Below are 16,165 nucleotides of genomic sequence, written 5' to 3' on the forward strand. Positions count from 1 at the left end.
CCTAATTTCTATATTATATTTTAATCTGTTATATTTTAAAATATATGACAGACAGTGTACATTAGATTATTTCATATTTACCATGTATACAATATATATGATAATTATATACTATGTAATATAAATCAATATATTTAAGACATATGTTCCCATATAAATCTGATTATATTATCCAGTACATTGAGGTATATTATCTCATATAATTTTACATATATATTTACATATATATACAATGACTCTTCCAATATATAATTTCATATATTGTAGGATATATTTCAATATACATAGCAATATATTGAATAGTATAATGATATGTATTTAGTCAATATATGAAAACGGCAATAATTGCAGTATTGTCCCATATATTGCAATATATAACTTGCATAATATAATATATTATTATATAATATATCATATGATATATTACCATGTAAATTTCACAATATATGGAGACACATGAAATATATTGTCAACTAATATATTGAGAAATATATTGTCAACTAATATATTGAGAAATATATTTTTGTTGCGTAAGGGATGGTATTACTTTTATAGAAGAAAGCCAACTTCCATGTTTAGAACAAATCTCTAACAATTAACTGTGATGGAGGACGATCTTGAGCAGTTTCTAAGATCACGAGATGTCCCAGAAGAGGACATCATCCACATGAAAAGGGATAAGGTGGGTACCGTTTCATTGAAGGTCTATGGGCTTATATGTCAGCTAGTGTAAATTATTGTTACATTATACTTTTAATGCTGTAACAAAAGGTGTTGACATGACCATATGTAAAAACAATTATTAAAATCAACAACCATGTTATGTTTAAATAATTATTGCTAGCCAAAAGACTTTAAGAATAACCACAATCTAATCAATCTATGTAGATACCTTATCTGGTTCACTAGTATTAATGATATCATATTGGTTCTACATTTGAGTGTATATATTTGCACTCCCTTGCAAAAATAAGAGGGATAATTACAATTGCAATGTTTGTTTTTTTCTGTCCTGGTGAAGCTGTTTAACCTAACAGAAAATACTTGCATCTGTTCCACAACAACTTAAAAGAGTCAAAATAAGCCTGTTCAAAAAAGTGCATTCCTGTGGTTGCTATGATTGACTTGCTGCAAGATCAGTGACTTTTTTTGTGAGTTAATGAGCATAGGAGTGTGGTCTTTAGTGACAGTCCTAAAGTTTTAAATTTTAAATTTGATGCAAGCAGCTACAGATAGCCTTGTGGACAGGTACAAGTAGGGTTGTAACAGGTACAACTATCGCAGAGCATGCAAACGGTCATTGATCATCAAGCAACATATAAAAGTAACCTTGATGATGTAAGATGATGATGTAAACTTGTTAATTTTTTCTTATTTAATAATTTAGTTTTTATTTTGTTTATATTATTTATTAGCCATTGTTGATATGTATGTGGAATTGATGAAAACATTATGACATCTGAAATAGCTTTCTCCGGGCAGTACTAAATAAAATGTCATGATTTTTCGAAATTATGATCCCTCTTTTTTTTTAATGCTAAATATGTTAGATTCTGCAGGCGTCGGTACCAACGTACTCGCTCAACTGTAATTACCAGTAGCTAACTATTATGTCCTGAATGTTAGTATTGAGCCCCATTATAGAACCAGAATGGCATGTAGATAAAGAGATGTGGCTTTTACTGTAAAAACAACAACAACAACACAACTTAGTATAAATCATGGCTGCATTTATGTTCTTTCAAGAAACAATCTATAAAAATAGATCTTCTCTGCACTTTCAGATTGACAAGTCTGTGCTCTCTGTCATGACTGATGAGCAAATGGCAAAGTATATTCATTCATATGGTGACCGACTGGCTCTCCTCTCCTTCTGTCAACAAACAGCGGCCTGTTCTGATAAAGAATCTCTGTTGCAGAATTTAAGAGATAAAATTGAAGCAAGGAAACTGGGATCAAAGTCTGCCAAAACATTTAATGTTAAAGCGCGCGGCTTCCTTAAGGAAATAATTTATTTGCAAGACACAAAAATGTGTCTGCAGAAAAAACCTCCAAAAGAATTGAAATTGGATGGCTTCACTTCTCCCGTAAAGGATACCAACAAGTGAGGACCAGTTATGGTGGTGGCACTAGACATGTGACGGTTCAAAAAAAAGACAACTGTTTTACAAATCATGGAAATGGGAAAGAACCTTTTTTTTTTTCAAATGGGCAGCCACCAAAAGGTCCGGAAACAGACTTAACTTTTCATGTGTGTGATTTTAAAAGAAACCTCATTCCAGTGGATAACACTGTTGGAAATCTCTATGAACAAACCAAACTGAAAATGCTGAGATTTTACATTTGCACTAAACAGGAGGTGTGCCTCACAGATGTAGAATCTTTAACTGTTGGAGAAAAGGAGGAAAGTAATGAACACTCATTATTACATGATGGATTAGACAGTGATACTGAAAGACCTGCTGCAAAACTGTTTCCATTGCATGGATGTGGATTCAAGCACACATTTATTGAATGGCAGACTTTCATCTAACAGAGACACCAAGAGAAAGGTCAGTCAAATCACCTAAACTTTGACTTATCACAATTGTAATTTAATTTAACTGAGTGGCTATTAATATAATTAATATAGCTGAATTTCTGAGTTAATCATTAAATGTTATATTGCATGTTCTTCAGAGACTAGAAAACGCTAGAGCACAGAGAACAAGAGGAATGGAGGGTGTTCAACAGAGTGGTTTGACCTTAGAGACCATGGGTATAGAGATACACAGCACATCACACAGCTCCCTTACATCACCAAAAGATACCGAAAGAACATGCACCATCCAGAGACTCATGAGCACCTCAAGTGACGAGGACACTGATGAATTATGGAATCAAAATTGTACAACAAACGAAGAGTCCACAGCATTTACAGGAGCCCTGTGACGTACAGAGGCTATGAATTCATTGACTTAACTGATCGGATTTCTCCCAGACATAGCAACATAGTTGAAACTCTTGAGGATAATGATAAGGAAGACACAGTTGAGAGAAATGATGGTGATGAACTTGGACAAACAGATGAAGACCAAGCAATTGTGATGACATGGAATCTGAACGAGAACATCATACTGGTAATGTGGTCGTAATGGACCAAATGTCTCAATGACCCTAGCTTTTTGCTTCTCCTTCATCACTAGGCAACTGTTACATTATCAACAGTGACACTTTTTCATGTTTTTGTAACAATGTGTCTCACTTTTATGTTTTGCATGTTTATTGATCATCCAGAATTCAGAGTTGAATGAAGCTGAAACTGATGTACCATCCCCACCGTCAAGTAATAGCAATCCTGTACTGCTGGTAAGAAAGCCAGAAATATAGTTTGCATCATGTGGAAGTCCTTTAGATCCGCTGTTACCTTAAACACCAGGACAATTTTTGGGATTTCCGCCTGGATTTGGCCTACCCAAACTGAAAAGCCTCCCTTAGACACATACAGTGGTCTAAGTTCAAACTTTTGGTGTCATTTTACAGGAAACCCTTTGAAGTTACATAACACACTGCTAAAAGTGATAAACATGTAAGTATATGCGGTCTAAGCTGTAATAACCCCCCTAAAAAAGTAGGCACTTTTTTATTTATTTTTATTTTATAAATTCATTTTTGAAAGTGTGTAACTCAAAAGTGTCTAATTTGGGGGGGGTATAACAGCTTAGACTTACATGTTTATCACTTTTAGCAGTGTTTTATGTAACTTTAAAGGGTTTCTTGTAAAATGACACCAACATTTTGAACCTAGTATGTATGTATGGAAGGCTTTTCAATTTGGGTAGGCCAAATCCAGGTGGAAATGGTACTAGAGTAATTTAGTGTAAATACATTACTTTGTCTAAAACAAATGCCAAAGTGATGCATATCTCTAGAAAGTAGAGACTAAGCTTTCAAATGGTACCACTTATGAGGTCAAAGCTCCTCCACAGACATTTAAAATAAAAGTATATACATGACAATGTCATTTCGGACTCTCTCTCTCATTTTTTTGTTGTTGTTGTAACAATGGGTCTCACTTTCATCTTGTGCTCATTTATTGATCCTCCAGAATGCAAAGCTAAATGAAGCTGAAACTGAGGTACCATCACCACCCTCAAATAATCCTCTACTGTTGGTAAGAGAGCCACAAATTTTGCATCTGGAAGCACTGAAGATCATAGATAATCAGTCCTATACCTGCACTGTCAATTCAAAATAAACGGAATTGCATATTTTTGTAAGATTCAACATTTGTTTGTTTGTTTAGATTAATTAATAATTATTTTTTAATAATATATAGACATACAATAAGGAACAAAGAAGGGACAAAGACTGTATAGATCATATTAAGGATATATCCAATTTATTCCTATGTCCCATTACCCTGCGCAAATTATGGGTGTAACTTCTATTACACTGTAAACAATCAGTAAAAGACTCGTTTTATGAACACAATACTAAGGTTTAATTTTTTTTTTAACTGGTTACAATGAGACGGCATTATTCTACTCTCCCTTCAATCATCAAACATTAAAATGACATTTAAAAGTGTAAAAGCATCAACAAGATTCTTTGTGCTTTGTGAATTTGTCCAGTGATTTATTAATGGGATATATCTTAAATTATATTGAGAGAACAGACCAAAAATGTGCAGTATATATTGTCCTTTTTCAAATTAAAGTGGAATATAAAGTAAAAAAGAAAAATAATCATGAAAAAATATATATAAAAAATAATCATGAAATTTGATTTTTTTTTTTTTTTAATAATCGTGAATGTAGTGAATGAAAAGAGCTCTTGCCATACATAATAATGTTATAACATGAGGCCTTTCTGAGCCATCGGATTTCAACAAAAATATCTTAATGTTTAAATACCAAATGCAATGTTATTCTCATGTCTGAAAAAAAGCATGAAGGAAAATTGACAGCTCATTTAGTCAAACTGATAAACGGATAGTCTGTATTTGTATGGCAACCTTATGATTTGATTTGACTTGTTTGTCTTTTTGAAGTTCCCCAAACCTGAAGTGCCATCCATAATTCAAAATGCAGTAGGCTCGGTAGGAATAAAGGTGCATTAAAAAAAAAAAAAAAACAGATAGGCACGTTCCAGGAACAGTTTTAAATGAAAACTCTGTTATCATTCTAAACCTGTATAACTTACTTTCCTTTGTAGAATACAAAATTAGAGCTCAGGGAAATATATAGTCATTACTCCATTGTTAACGCCAGTTATCATCCAGTCCATCTGGGATTATATGAAGAAACAGAAAAAAAACCTTGCAGAAATGTCTCCAAGACATTTGAAGAAACCTTCAAAGCTAGTACTATGAAAAGTCTTAGGCACTTGTGTAAAAATGCTGTTAATAAATATTAGTTATTAATTAACTTCTATTAACTAGATAAATAACTTAACTTATACTAAAATGCTCCAAAACTACTTTTTTTTTTCTTTCAAATGGGACTTTTTTCTCTCACAACAAAACGTTCAGATCTCTGAAAAATGTCTTATTGATTTAGGCAAGGCAAGTTATATATATATATATATATATATATATATATATATATATATATATATATATATATATATATATATATATATATATATATATATATATATATATATATATATATATATATTATTATATACAGCACATTTCATACACTGGTAATTCAAAGTGCTTTTAAATGATGAATAGATCCCTATCTGCCTGATTCTAAATTTGGGTGCCCCTATCTGAGATGGAGCAGGTTCGCAATGTCTCCTGGACCTTACAAGACTGTCCTAGACGGGCACCTGTAGCAAACTGCATGTATTTTGGAACATATGTGCAAAAAAGTTAGTATAGTTGTCTGCAATTTGTACAATAACTAAATGCACATGGCTTGTTTATCAAAGCTATATGCTGATTCTGAATGAAACTGTAAAACTCTTCACAACTTCTAAACATTCTTTCATTGTGTGAGCCATCACATGCAAAAATAATAATCCATTCAGTTATCAAAATATGTCAGACATGTTAGATTCCATAAATATTTATGTTTGTAATATCTGGAGGAACTTCCCAACCCTTAAATGCATGTCTTAATACATCACAGTAATGTTTGTAGAAATGTGTTGTATGTAAACTGAAAATTTACAGTTGCTTGTTGTTGAAGTACAATACATAATAGAGTGTATAAAACTGAGCAAGCAACTGTGAATATTCATTTTACATGTAACATTTCTGCAAAAATAAATGTAAGGTATGAATACAATTGTTATTTTTGTGTACTTCAGTATTTACATGTCAGTCAATTTTTACAGACTGTCTGAATCAATATCTAAAAAGCTCAGTGTGATCCACAAGAACATCCAGATAGACAAAACTGACATTAGTATAGAAAGCAGTCAATATCTAAAAAGAAAGTAGAAACAATATATACTGTATGTGTATATAATGTATATAACATTTTGATCAGTGTGGCTCACATTTTGACAAAAACACTTTTTATTTTGAATTAAATGTTTTGGGTAACTTACTACATTTTAGAGTTTTGATGTTCCAACAAGCAGTTATAATAATTAAACTTAAAGTTTAGAAAATATTTAAAATATTTAAAAAATGTGCCAAAGCAATTGATACAAACTTAAATACAGTTTACAAAGTTGATTACGCTGTAATTTGCCCTAATTATACATAAATTTGACAAACTTTTGTTCAGGTTAGACAACAAACATGAGGGTGGAAAAAATTATTTTTGACTGAACTAATTGTTTGAAAATATTCAATTTGAGCACACGTTGAAAAAAAGGATTGGAACAATAGATCTAAATGTTGTTGTTTTTTTTTTTTTTTGTAAACTTTTTCTAGATTGGTGGAGAAATGCCTTTAGTACCAGAAGATTTGCCATTCAAGAAGCCACCTTCCCTCTACAATTTCATCTGGAAACTCAGCAAATCCAAAAAAATGTGCATTTTAAAATACACAGGGTAAAGGTTGTAGAAGATCTTTTGGCTGCGTTCATGGATAGCAGCATAATTCAATCAACTTTAAAGATGGAATTTGTAAATGTGAATGCTGTAGATGATGCTGGAGTGTCCAGAGAAGTTTACACTGCCTTCTGGGAACAGTTCCTTGAACAGTGTGAACGGGAAGATGAGCGTGTACCTAGACTGAGGCCAGACTTCTCTGAAGCTGAATGGGAGGCAGTAGGAAGAATCTGGGTAAAAGGATTACTTGACCTCGGTGTACTGCCAGTGAGGCTTTCTAGTGCTTTCATTTTAGCATGCATGAATGGAATTCACTCAGTCAGTGATGATGTCCTGATGTTATCTTTCCACAACTACCTCTCTTTGACTGAACGATCTGTAGTTGCAAAGGCTCGTCGAGGCACACTGGACAAATGTGACGAAGAGGATTTGCTTGACCTCTTCACAAGAATGGGCTCTCATTGCTTCCCTCCAAAAAACACCTTGGAAGTTGCCATCCAAACAATGGCTCATAAAGCAATACTTCAAGAGCCCAAATATATAATAATTGCTTTTCCAAAACCATGCCATTTGCACTGTTGAAAGTACCAGACCAGGAAAGTCTACTGTCACTCTATGACACAAAGAAGGCCACTGGCAAAAAAGTGGCACAGCTACTTAAAACAACACAGGTGATTCACTCTCAGAAAGAACAGATGGTATTCAATCATCTGCAACCTTATGTCAGAAATGCTGACAAAGGCAAAGCAGAAAAATGTCAACGCTTCTGTACTGGTTCTTCTGAAGACCAGTTGCTCATACTTGTGGAGCTACTCTTGATTTACCTTATACATACAGTTCTTACCCAGACCGCCGCAGAGAGTTTGATAACATTCTGTCCAGTGATTACTTTGAAATACATATCCTGTGAATTTGATGCTGCTCTTGACAATCAAATCATTATAACTATTTGTAACAATCAATGTGAAGGTTCATTTAACATTCAAAAGCATTCTTTAGATAAAATATCATTTAAATGACCCCTATATTATTAATTTGTTTTCATGACATTGAATTTATTTTTGAAATAAGTTTGGAGTCAATAAATGGTCAGGTTTATTCTCATTCAAAGCACATCACCACAGCTGTTGGTACAGTTCAATTGTTATTTGTTAGTCTTATTGTTGCTGTTTAGACAAAAGAAAATACATTTTAGTATATTTTAAAATGTACTCTACACCTGCAAAGTGTTAAATTGAAACAAATAGCTGAGCTGTTTTTCATTTTATGCAATATCACTTTTGTTGTTAGTACAGAAATTACTCAACAATCAACTTTCTTGTTAATGACATAACATTTAACCACAGACTTGGTAAGTGGTCAGGTTTGTTTTCTTTGAAAATACATCACTGCAACTATTAATACTGATACATTTTTATTTAATTCTTATGTTAATAAAGTCTAATGTGTATTGTATTTACACAGAAAAAAATCTGAGAAGAAAGTTTTAAATAGATTCATGATCTTGAAACTTCTCAACGTTTTTTAATTGAAAATATACTGGAAATGTTAACAAACAGCTGTTATGTTTTCCATTCTATGCAATACCACTTTGGTTGTTGTAAGGAAAGTTCTCTGAATCGTTATCCTCTTTTCTATTCCATAAAGATTAAACACAAAGTTTACATGAGCCCCTTTCACACTGCACGTCGGACCCGCAATATTCCCGGAACATTGCCGGGTCGCCTTCTGTGTGAAAGCAACCACGTCCCGGCATTGATTACCGAATTCGACCCGGGTCGGGGACCTAGTAATATTGCGGTATTCGACCAGGGACGAGCGCTGTGTGAACAAAAGCCGAAACTAATGCTGCAACGTAGTTATCGTGCGACTCCTAGAGCTTGTTTTTTCAATAATACAACCCTGCAGTACCAGAAGAGCTAGTCGGTGTTTTAAACGTAGAGTGTTCATATACAAAAGAAACTAAAATTAAACAAGCAGAAATGTGTGCAAACTGGACACAAGTCGAGACCACGGAGCTCCTTACTATCCGCGCTGAAGCAGAGATCGCTCGCCATTATACGTCACAACCGGATGTCACGTGTCAACTCGACCCGGGACCGTTAAGCGTTGTGTGTGAAAGTGCACATATTACGGCATTTCGCTGGCTGTGTGAATGGACCAAATCTAGCGGCCCGGGAACAAATGCCGGGTCGCATTATCCGTGTATTTGCCGGAATCGCAGTGTGAAAGGGGCTATGGTGTTACAGGTACTGTAGCAGCCCTTCAACTTGGAATAAACAGGCTTAGGAGTGTTTCCATACGGGTGTACTTTAATTCAGACGAGTGTGCATAGCACCAACACCGTGAAAACTTAAAAGGAAAATAACAAAAGCAATTTAGCCAGATACAAAATATTCTCTTAACAAATGCACTTTAGCAGGCTAGCATCACATAGATAACAGCATAGTAGGCAACAGCCATAATGAGAAATGAATTTATATGAAATAGTACATTACATTGAACCACATAGGAAGCTCTGCCACGCGTTGTTCTTCAGCAGGCCGTCTGAGTCTTCTGCACTTCACACATCTGTGTATCAGCTTAGCAACTGACTTACTTCCACCGATGACCCAAAACCCATTGGCTCGAAGTTCAGTTAGAGTTTGATTCCGTCCTTGGTGACAGATCCTCTCGTGGCAGTGGGTCAAGATCAACTTGGTAATATGTCCTTCTTTGGGTAGAATCAAAGGGTGTTTGACTTCTAGGCTTAAGGATGACTGATTTAGTCTCCCACCGACACGAAGTGCTCCTCCTTCCAAGATGGGATCCAAGCGAAACAGAGGGCTGGAGTTTTGAAGGGTTTTTCCCTTTTCAAGTATCTTCATCTCTTGGGAGAATGCTTCTTCTTGTGTAAGCCTCATTACTGATTCGGCAGCTCTCTCTAGTTCTTCCACACTCACAGGTTTGCCAGGATGGGTTTGCTTTGAATTCAGCCTCTTGATTCTTGCAATGACTTTCAGGAGTTTTGACCCGGTGGAGAATCGATTTAGATGGGTAAGAATGTCTGACTTGGAGGGTTCAACTTTAGTTGTAAACACCTGCATTGACCTGACCTCAGGATCACCAACAAGCAACTCAGGAGTGAGGTGAGACTCTGGATGTATCTCTTGTTCCCAAAGGAATTTGGGTCCTAATAGCCAATTTGTTGAGGAGATGTCTACTGCATTGAGACCTCTAGATGCATGGTCAGCAGGGTTTTCTGTTGTGTCTATATAGTGCCACTGGCTGGGGCTGGTGTGTTCTCTGATCATTTGCACACGATTGGCAACGAAGAGATGGAACCTTCTTGCTTCATTGTTGATATAAGCCAAGACAACTTGGGAGTCAGTCCAGAAATATTCTGCATGGATTGGCATTTCAAGCTCGTTTCTCAGCATGACACTTGATCTTGCAGCGACCACTGCTGCTGAAAGTTCCAATCTTGGAATGCTTGTGAGTTTTGTAGGCGCAACTCTAGCCTTTGCCATCACGAGGCTGCAGTGAACTTCACCATCTTCATTCTTACTTCTCAGATAGGAACACGAGCCATATCCTATATTGCTGGCATCCGAGAAGTGGTGTAGTCCCCTTAGGACGGTTTTGCAGAAGCCTTGTGGTTGGTAGCATCTTGGTATTGAGATTTCATTCAGCCTTTGTAGGTCGCTCTTCCATCTCTCCCACCGTGGACTTAAGTCTTCGGGAAGTGGGTCATCCCATCCAATGCCTCGACGGCACAGCTCCTGGAGGATGCACTTTCCAGTTAAGATAAACGGAGCCACGAATCCAACTGGATCGTACAAAGAAGCAATGACGGATAGGATGCCGCGACGTGTAGAGGTCCTGGTCTGTGGGTTTACATTAAAGCTGAAGGTTTCATGTTCAAGGGACCACTGGATACTGAGAGCACGTTCGGCTGGAGCTGCATTTAGGTCCAGATTGAGGGGTTCAGATGTGACTGCTCTCCCAGTTGGGTCCACAGAGTCCAGAACTGACCTTTTGTTAGAATTGAACTTGTGTAGACGCAAACCTCCTCTCTTGCACAACTCTCGTGCTTCAGCGATCAATTCCTTTGCTTCTTCTACAGAGGGGACGCTAATAAGCCCATCATCGACATAGAAATTCTTTTCAACAAAGGCTGACACTGATGGATACTCTTACTTGTGTTGACGTGCCAAGAACTTCAGACCAAAGTTGGCACATCAAGGTGACGAAGCAGTGCCAAATAGATGGACAGCCATTTGAAACTCTTGAGGCTCTGCTTCGAGGTCTCCATCCTCCCACCAGAGAAACCGTAAGTAGTTCCGTAGTTCAGAGGAAACGTAAAACTGATGGAACATTTTCTCGATGTCGCATATGATGGCTACAGCCTCTTTCCTGAAACGACAGAGCACTCCAAGGAGAGAGTTGATCAGGTCAGGACCTGTTAGCAGTGTATCATTTAGTGAGACACCACGGAACTTCGCTGAACAGTCAAAGACGACCCTTAGCTTCTCTGGCTTCTTGGGGTGGAATACCCCATGGTGTGGTATGTACCATGTAGTCTGCTGTCCTGTCGCAGGAGGGGCTGGCTCTGCGTCTCCTTTCTCTATCATATCTTTCATGAAGGCCTTGTACTGTTCTTTATACCTCTCGTTATTTTTCAATCTTTTCTTTAGGTGGTGCAGTCGAACTGTTGACAACTTCCTGGGGGGCTAGTGCCAGTGGGCAATCACTTCCAATTAACAGTCCCACCTCACAGTCCTTCAGCAGCGGGAGTTTGTTTGCTAGATGCTTTAGATGAGGCCAGAGCAGCGCTGTTTTGGAAGTCGGGATGTAAGACTTGTCGACCGGTATGAAACCACGAGTGTAGGCTTGGCGTAGCTGAATCTGTTTTTCAGACTGTAGTCCTCGGACTTGTAGACCGTAGACACCTTTGCTTGTTATGGGTGTGTCAACAGCTGTCATGGTGCTCAGTTTGAGCTGTACTGGTTTAGTCTCCACGTTCAGCTCTTCAAGTAGGTCTTCCAAGACGAATGTCGAATCACTCTGCGTATCCAGAAGAGCATACGTTATAACTTCTTTCTGTGGTTCATTTGTAGATGACATGAAAACAGGGACAATGCTTGATGTGGCAAAGACGCGCTGCGTCACTGCATGGGACGTCACTTTGATCTCCTCCTGACTAGTGCCTTTGTCTGTGGAAGTTGACTGTTTCTCTTTTGCTTCCAAAGATCAGTTCTCTCTCTCTTCATGTAGACAGGTGGGGTGACGTCTGCAGCATATGCCACAAGAGTGTCGTGTTTTGCAATCCTTACTGTTATGTCCCTTTCTCAAACATCCGTAGCACAAGTTGTTTTCCCATATGGAGGCCTTCTTATCTTCCAGAGATTTTGCTGCAAAGGTAGGGCACCTTACGACGCCGTGCATCTCATCTTTGCAGATTGGACATGGTGGCCTTGACTTGGTGCTGAACACTTTCTCAACCTTTTCCGTGGGATTGTTCCTTTTAGTGTTTGTGTGAAGTGCTCTAGTTCTCCTGGGCTGCCTGTCATCTGTGGCCTTGATCAGAAGTGGAGAGGCGACAGGGTTACAGGCTATCCGAGCCTCCTTCTGGATGAACCTTGTGAAACAGGAAAAGCTTGGGTATTCCCCAGATTCGTCCAATCTTTCCGTGACAACTTCCATCGAAGCTCCATCTTCGTGTGATCCAGTCTGGTAATTTCTTCAGCAACTTGTGGTTCTCTTCGCAGTCGTCCAAGATGGCTAATCCTTTCACATGAGGCATCGCTTCAACGCATCCTTGCAGGAAGTCAGCAAACTCTCGAAGTCCAGCAGGATCACTGGCACCAACCTTTGGCCATTTCATTAACTTATCTCTAAAGGCCCTTTGCACAATGAAGTGGTTTCCGTACCTTTCTTCCAGGACATTTAAGGCCCCCTGATATGCTTCTTCTGAGTTTCTATAGAAGAATCCCTCTACAGCTTTACGTGCTTCTCCACTCAGAAAATTTTTTCATGAGTAGGGAGAGGCTGGTGGTCTATGAGGGCCATGAAGGACATCTTCCAGTCTACATACTTTAGGGCTTCGCCAGAGAACTTTGGTGGCTCAGGAGCAGGCAGGCGATTCATACTGAGTGAGTTAATGAGTGCTTGGGTAAGACTGTCTTTCTCAGGAGATGCTAGCGCATTGGCGTGTGCTTGTGAAGGCTGGTATGCGTTGGCCTTTGGATTAAGCTGGCCTTTGAATTTAACTGTGAGATCATTTTCTTTTAGCCAGTCTCGGGAGTCATGTTCAAGGCTCTCGTATGCGTTTACTCTCGCCTCTGCTATTCTTACTTCTGCCTCTGCTTGAATTTGTTGTAGTCTTTTTTCTTCCTGACGCATGTTTTCCTCTATCCTTTTAAGAGCTACTTGCTTTTCTTCTTCCAACCTTTTAAGAACTAGCTGCTTCTCTTCTTCTAACTTGCTAAGAACTTCTTCTTGAGCTTGTATTTGATATACTGCCTTAACCTTTTCTTGTTGAGCTGCAAGTTCTGCTCCTGCATCTAAATGCTTGCTAGATACCTGTGAGTGGATTGAATCTTCTGCGAGAGAGAGTACAGTATCGGTTTTTGTGTGTCCGAAGATAGATCCATACTCATCCTTCTTAAGTGCCATCCTCACTCGTAGTTTCTCAAGTTCTGGATTAAAGACCTCATCTACAGTTTTTAGCCGCATCTCTATTATTTCGCTGATATCTGCAGTGAGTGCTATACAAGCATCCATTTTGGGTACAATGTCTGGGGTGGCATTACGGTTGCGTTGAATGGGCTCATAACATTCACTTACTGCACTGTGTCGAATTTGGATTTCTTCTCTGATTTTATTTAGTTCATCTTGAGAACAGAATGATTTTAGTGCGGTCCTAAACTTTCCTGCCACCTCTTTCCAGGAGCCATAAGCTCTCATGAATTCTTTCTTGTGTTTAATGGCTTCCTGTTTGTGCATCTCTAACCCTTTTTCTGTAAATGTTCTTTCACATGAACTAGATCTGACTGGCTGTGGGTTATCTGTTTTCATGGGTGGGTCATGTGTGCTAGCTGCTACTTCTCTATTAAGTGACATTTTGTTGAAGTTGTGTTGCTGTTTGGTTATGTTGAACTATAGTTTAATAACTCAACAAAACTTAATATCAAAACATGCACTGGGCGATTATCCTCAACAAAAAAATGTAGGCTAACACACAAACAGCTTAGCAATGAATGCTATCATACATATTTACCCATTAATGAATTTACCTTTAACAGGTTCAATTAGTTCAATTATTTTTTTTGTTTTTTGTTTTTTAAATGAAATTACCCTTCTGTATCTTTAAATCTACCTTTCAAATGTATTATTAAATCAGAGCATCAAACATGTACAGTATATTGTTTATAAAGGTGACTTCAGTCCATTACGTAGATATCTGTTCACAATGAGAGTCCCTGTGATTTTGTGCAGCAATACGCATAAACGAAATAGACCGATCTTGCCTGGGTGCCGGTTGCAGTGAGGGCGTTTGAACAGAAGGTGGCAGTCTTGTACACAGAATGGCGGATGGCAGTCCTTCCAACGTCGAGTTGAGTTTCACTCCACATCTAGCGACGAGTTTTCACTGTAGCAGCCCTTCAACTTGGAATAAACAGGCTTAGGAGTGTTTCCATACGGGTGTACTTTAATTCAGACGAGTGTGCATAGCACCAACACCGTGAAAACTCGCTCCGCATATCAAAGGGGTGCTAAGAGAGTGGTGATCCAGGGAAAGCTGCCGCCATTTACTTAACTTCATAAGTTATTCTCAAATTATTACTGCCAAAACAAATCATGCACAGAGTGGAATAACACTTCAAAGAACACTTTAGCTGAAGGTTACCATAGTATTTTCCAGTCTCTGACTCTAAAACATGCATCGATTCGTAACGTGCCTTCTCGTGTTTTCTCATTGAATGAGTGTGCGCGTGGAGAGATTAGTCCCCGTGCAGATAGTATGATGTCAAAATAAAAGTCACATGAAATAAAGGTATAAAACAAGATAATAAATAAACACTGCTAGTGGTCATCTACAGGTACTATTTTTTTTTTTGTCTGAAATAAACAGATTTTTTCAGTAACTTTTCTGTTTCAATTTTGCATATGTTGGTTTAATTTGAATGACATTCATTTATGACATTCATGTGTTGTAATCTTTATAAAAAAAAAACTTTCTACAATTACGCAGAATCCCCCTGGGGACAGTGTTGTCTACAATGTAAGCACAATGCAATGCAAATCAGACAAACACGTTTATGATAAAAAGGAGTTCTTACAATAATGCCCTGATCACATCCCTTAAATACATGCATAAGTTCACAGCTTGATATGGGTCTCTTGGAAGGTTCAACTGAGACTCAGAAATTATAATGTTGCACAGTTCATTTACATCTGGATCACATGGTATGGGGTGTCGGAAAGTGCACTCATTCTTGCAAAATTGAATACTTTCAGTGTCAGTTGAGATGAGAAAGTCTCTGGTGAGGTAGAGTTCAGGTAGTCCATACATCACACTGGGGCGACCACTGGGGTTGCTGATGTTCTTTGATGGCCTAATGGTGTGTGCATTCCAAACCTGTGCAGTATCATCCAGTTCATCCTGTAAAATATTTCAATACTTTAAATATAATTTGTTTACTTTAAATATATAAATCACTTGGATGAGTCCCATGCAGCAGAACTGGAGCAAACTTTTGTCCAAGAATCCTCCATCGAAGAATCCGTTGTCTCTGAGATCAGCAAAAAGGGAAATCCAGAATTCCATGCATTCCTTGCGCAGAAACCCCACCGGTACACGATCCTTTGGTTGGCAGTACTTGCACCATCCATTTCACCATCACAGAGTTTCATCTTTGTAATTGATGTGAAATAAACGCTGAACGTCTCTGACATTTTCAGTTCCAAGATCCCCCCTAACAACTCTTGGGCATACTCCCAAACGCTCCACCACTTCAATATAGTAACCACCTATTAGCTTTGGATCGCTACTAGTTGTGTACGCATTAAGCCAGATAATCTTCCTCGAAAAGCCGTCAATGCATCCATTAATACAAATGCCATATGGTTGTAACTCATCGTACAAGTACAAATGCCAAATAAAGTTGGGTCCCTTAGTAGTTCCTTC

General features: G+C 37.9%; 1 long non-coding RNA gene across 1 annotated transcript; it reads left to right on the top strand.

The window, feature by feature from the left end:
• Positions 1 to 2,957: 2,957 nt before the first annotated feature.
• On the top strand, positions 2,958 to 6,924 carry LOC137041760 (uncharacterized). The gene is made up of 4 exons (XR_010898142.1): positions 2,958 to 3,119; positions 3,277 to 3,348; positions 4,088 to 4,153; positions 6,875 to 6,924. It is a non-coding gene; the product is annotated as an uncharacterized lncRNA (long non-coding RNA).
• The last annotated feature ends 9,241 nt before the right edge of the window (positions 6,925 to 16,165 follow it).

Source organism: Pseudorasbora parva, chromosome 15 (genome assembly GCF_024679245.1).
Source record: "Pseudorasbora parva isolate DD20220531a chromosome 15, ASM2467924v1, whole genome shotgun sequence".
NCBI classification, from domain to species: domain Eukaryota; kingdom Metazoa; phylum Chordata; class Actinopteri; order Cypriniformes; family Gobionidae; genus Pseudorasbora; species Pseudorasbora parva.